The sequence below is a fragment of the Callithrix jacchus genome, chromosome 8 (genome assembly GCF_049354715.1).
Source record: "Callithrix jacchus isolate 240 chromosome 8, calJac240_pri, whole genome shotgun sequence".
NCBI lineage: Eukaryota > Metazoa > Chordata > Mammalia > Primates > Cebidae > Callithrix > Callithrix jacchus.
In genome coordinates this window covers 91,438,907-91,444,219 of record NC_133509.1, presented here as the reverse complement: position 1 = coordinate 91,444,219, position 5,313 = coordinate 91,438,907, and positions in this window count along the sequence as shown.

Here is a 5,313-nt window from a genome sequence, read left to right as displayed (position 1 = left end):
CCTTATCTCTGTTTTCTCATTGTACTTTATGTTTTTGGCAATGGGACCTATCAAAATTCTTTGCCCACTCCCAGTTTATTTTCCTTTTTAAATTCCAACACCAATGACGCCCTTTCTCTTACCCAATCTCCCGATCCTATTCAACCTTTACAGCTGAACTAAAATTCTGCCTCTTTCATGACTCTCCTCCTGTCTGTCTTGGCCCCCAAGCTGGAGGCAATCTCTTTCATTCTGAGTCTTCCATAGCACTTTATCTATATTTCTCTTATGATATACATATTTTTTCTTGTTACTATGGAGAAGAACAGTTGTGGCCTTTGAAGAAAAATCATACTGGAACAAATGTCCAGTAATGGGAGGAAAAAAAGATTGAGAGTAAAAACCAATACTTATGACCCTAGGTAATTATATATCAATACACAGAATATAAGGAATAAACAAAGTGAACTTGAAGTATTAAATGAGGCTGTAAATATAATCACACAGATATTACTCACGTGGCATAATAGGATTATGAATAAAATGTGGCAAGTAAAAATATATATTTGGTTAAAAAAAATTTCCATGAGAAGTGCAGGGGAAGTTTAAGAAGATAGAGTATATATCAGCTTGGAGTGACATGATCAGAGCCTTCCTTATGAAGATTACTTTGGTGGCAGCTGAAGAATGGATTATAGCAGAGAGAGATTTAAGGCAGAAAGACCAGTTGGCAGCCATTTAATTAGTCCAACTGAGATATAATAAATACCCACATGAGGGCTTTTAAGTTTGCAAGTCTAGGTGCCTGAAAGTATGTTGATGCCTTTAAGAGAGAGTATGTAGCAGGGAGATTTGGGGGCAGTTGCAGGAAAAGAATGTTTGGCTGTAAAGCTGCTGAAATACAGAAAGAGTGAGAGCCTCCCAATCAAGTAACAAACATTAAATGCACTGGTAGGCTTAGTAGAAATACAGTGTCCCAATCATAACTGCAGAAGTGCAGCCAGGTCTGCGTTCACACTTTATGAAGGACTTTGACAATTACGGTGACTTGTAAATTCTCTCATTTGAAGAACATTACAAGAAACGGGGGATATTTCAATCCAAAGAAAAAAATAGGGAGGATACGATTACTGTCTTTAAATATAGGAGACATTGAAAAAGGAAAGACGGATTTAATTATTTTCTATGGTGAACGGTAGTAGGGTGGTAATAGAAGTTACAAGGAGAAACGATTTGACTTAAGAAATAATATATTAACATGAGGCCTCCAAATAGTGCAACAAATCGACTTGCAGAGCAGTGAGCAATTTATCTACAAACCAGTGAAGCAGAAACAGGATGAAATTTTGGTCGTATGTTTTATAGAAGGAATTTCCATAGTTTATAGAAGGAAGGTTGAACGATAGGATGTTTAAGCTAGCTCTCTACTCTAAAATCCTTAGCTTCATTTCTCCAAGGAAACCATCCTTACTTCCTTCCTGCCCTGGTCAGAGTGCTCGCAAAGCACCCTGGGGCCACCCCTATCATACTAGTACCCCACATTGTGGTAATCACTTACCTGTCTTCCTCATTAGACTGCCATGTCTTTGAAGATAGGGATTGTCTTTTATCTGCAGAAGTTTATTGTCTAGTGCAGTGTTCAGTACAGAGTAGTAGCATTCAGTAAATGTTTGTCAAGTGTTGAATATATAAATGCATGGAGATGATTTGGGTGCAACTGCTATAAAATTTGAGTAAAAGGAGTTGAAGCTGGGAAGTTTCCATTTGCAAAATTACCTCAGTGGGAAAGTCCCATTCTCAGAAATTATAGGCTTTCTTTCCCTCTTCTTTCCTAGTACAGACTTACTTATCAGAAATATGAGGGAATTTGATCATAATTGAAAGTAATCACCTTATCTGAAAAGTCAGAATATGTTTTCAGGGTAGCAGAAAATCAGGAGACTTCAAAGTTGCATTTGGTTTATATTTTAATTAATAATAATTTAAAAGCATAAAAATACCAGTGGCTATTAAAAGTTCAATAGCTAGAAACATACCAAGGTACATATGAAAAAGAACAGTATGGGGCCGGGCGTGGTGGCTTACGCCTGTAATCCAAGCACTTTGGAGACCAAGACGGGTGGATCACCTGAGGTCGGGACTTCGGGACCAGTCTGACCAACACGGTGAAATCCCGACTTTAAAAAAAAAAAGAAAAAGAACAGTATGGAGTCAACTTACGTACCTTCTGAGCAGTTCAGTTTCATATTATCACAATCACATTGCTGGGAATCATCTGACATTGCAGGTGGTTCTCCCAAAAGATCCAGTTTCTCACTTACCCTTTGATACTGTTTGCACACTGATTATAATGCCTATAGTTGTCAGTTTATGTTAACATAGACTGTTGCTGAAATTGCCATGGGGCTGAAAATATGGTTCCCTGTGAGGGGAATGGTCCAAACATAGCTACTGCCTGCAGGTTCAGAAAACTTAATTTGAATGGAAATGCTAGTTTGTTTTCACAAACATGGAAAAGAGCTGTAAGTCAGATCAGAGAACATGTCCTGTGTGCAGCCATTATCAAGGTATGGATTTAAGGCTAGTTTTGCTTCTTAGATTTATTGAGGCAATGAAAAATTGCATTTGTTTACAGAGGAAAGAAAGGCAAAAATTTTCCTTATGGGAAGAGGAAGCAATATATTCATATTGTTTTTCTAGCACATTTGGGATGGCAGAGCTGGCTACTGACCCCGGACTGCTGAGCAGCCCCGGATGCTTCTTGGTGGCTCACACACATTCAGGTCAGCGTGGTGCATGCTAATGAGTGTTGTCCTAGAGATTACACCGTTAAAAAGAGAATTATTACATCAGAAGTGGATAGTTGTGTCTGTAATGGGAGTGATTATAAAAGGAGAACGAGGAACCTACTGTAAATGTAAAGATTTCTTATCTTAACAACATAATAATTGTAACCAGGACTGACAGTGAAGATAAACAGATCCCAACATTAATATTAACACTGTTTTACAAGGCTCAATGGAAACAGATTCAGCTGTCATTTGATTAATTTTCCATTAATAATAAAAGAAAAACCCTACATGTCTAAAATCCCAACTATATTTGCATTATCAGTGTTGACATTACAGATGGACCAATCTGTCATTCACATAATTTGCCTTAAATTACCCTATTATAAGACTGAAGAAAGGATTTCTGTGAAGCACAGGATTGAATATGTGTGTCTGTGCATGTGTGTGTGTAATCCATGTGTTTGTGTATGTTCTGGTCGTGTGTGTATGTTTATATTTGAAGGCTACTGTTAACCAAATGAGACATGGTCTTAAAAACTCACATTTCAATGTGTTAAGAATTATATAAACTGAAAAGTGTAAGTACTCCAGTAGAAACTGAAGGCTTATTTTTAGCATGCTTATATTTAGTGGTTTCTACCTGAGTAGCTAAAACAATCACGCATGTTGAATGTATTCACAGATCTCTTTCTATTCCTGTCTTTATGCCTCCACCCACCCTGGCTATCTGATTCACTTTAATTCAAAGTGTATACAGATGGTCAGAGAGAGAATTTGATCTAGTAAAGGATTTTTTTTCCTCCCTGTATGTTTTCTGGGACTTTAAGAAGTTTCAGAAAGGAGGAGCAGGAGCATTTCTTATTGGCCCTTAGGGAACCGATAGTGAGAAATTCTGAAAAGAGATTTCATTCAGAAGGCCAAGTGATTTAAGCACAATGAATGGGCTTCTTTCTCTGATAAAAGTTATAAGACAGTCACTAACATTCAAAGTTGACTTTGAATTATTTTAAGTTCATTGAAAATTTGGCCTGAGGAAGTGCTAAAGAGGGATTCCCAAGTGTTTGTTCCCACCATGTTTGTCCCATTTAGACTATATGTGGACCCAAGTAAGCTGTGAAGCTGTCGGCTGGACCTGTCAGGAAAGACTGCAGTGGAGAGTCTACCAGAAGCCTATTTACATCTTCCAGTAAATCTCTACATTGGACACTTGTAGTTCCTTTTTCTTCTTCATTTTTGAGACGGAGTTTTATTCTGTCATTCAGGCTGGAGTGCAGCTGTGTGATCTCAACTTACTGCAACCTCGGCCTCTCAGGCTCAAGCGATTCTCCTGCCTCAGCCTCCTGAGTAGCTGAGACTACAGGTGCGCTAATTAGCCATGCCTGGCTAATTTTTGTGTTTTTAGTAGAGGCAGGGTTTCATCATGTTGGCCAGGCTGGTCTTGAACTCCTGACCTCAAGTGATTCACCTGCCTCGGCCTCCTAAAGTGCTGGGATTATAGGTGTGAGCCACTGTGCCTGGCCTCATTTTTTCAAAAATAGGTATAAGATAAGCATGCCCCAGGTGAGCCTGCAGATTTCCCAGAGGGCTTGGAAGAACCACCGGAACATTCCTTCATGAGTAAGGATATTTTAGAAATGATCAGCTTAAACATAGCTAACTGGATGTATCATAATTTTAAAAATTTCTGTAGAAGTTTTATGTTAACACTGACGAACTTAAATGTGATGAAAAAGAAAAGATACCTTGATAATCTCAAAAACTGAGATGACCAGAAGGAACAAAGATGAAGGTTCTGCCTTCCTGACATTTGCACTGATACTCAAAAGGCCTAGAAGAAAGTTAGGACTCCATACAAAATGGTCTCGGGCCTAATCTCAAAAGCTGACTCAAGCCCCATTTGTGGCAAATTTTCTAAAAGAGCAAGGGACAGAAGGGACAAAGCAAAAACACCTGTTGGTAATTTTCTCCAAGCAACATTTTTATCTTTCAAAAGACCAAAGCGAGGCTGAACTTGAGAGACAAGGTTTCCCGTGTTGGTAACAGAGCAGGGCAATAGCACCTTTAAACAGTTCCCTGTTTTTCAAGCAGCCGAGGGAGGCAAAACCTGCAGAGAGCTCAGCGAGGGCGGCCCCAGGAAGGCCCTGCAGAGGTGCTTCATTAACCCGATTAAGCAGGTGGATGGAGAGGGCCTCGCTGATAATTTACACCTTGCTAATGAAGCGTGTGACTCTTAATCTCCTCCAAACAAGATACACTCATGAAACTCTGGTACAAGGAAAGGGGAAATTAATTAGGTGAAAAAACTATGAGATTATAGCAGAGGGATTCCTGCAAGGCAACTGTAACCTGGGTGGATATTCATTTTAGCCTTTCTGAAATTAATGGCTGAGCTGTCAAGTAAACAAGTTGTAGTACCTTTTGGGCTTATAAGAAGTTCAAAAGCAGTACATCATTATGTGTCTGACTTCATATTTCATGCAATATCTTTAAAAATCACCCTGATGGACTGACTTCTAATGCGTAATTTTAATATATTTGTAGT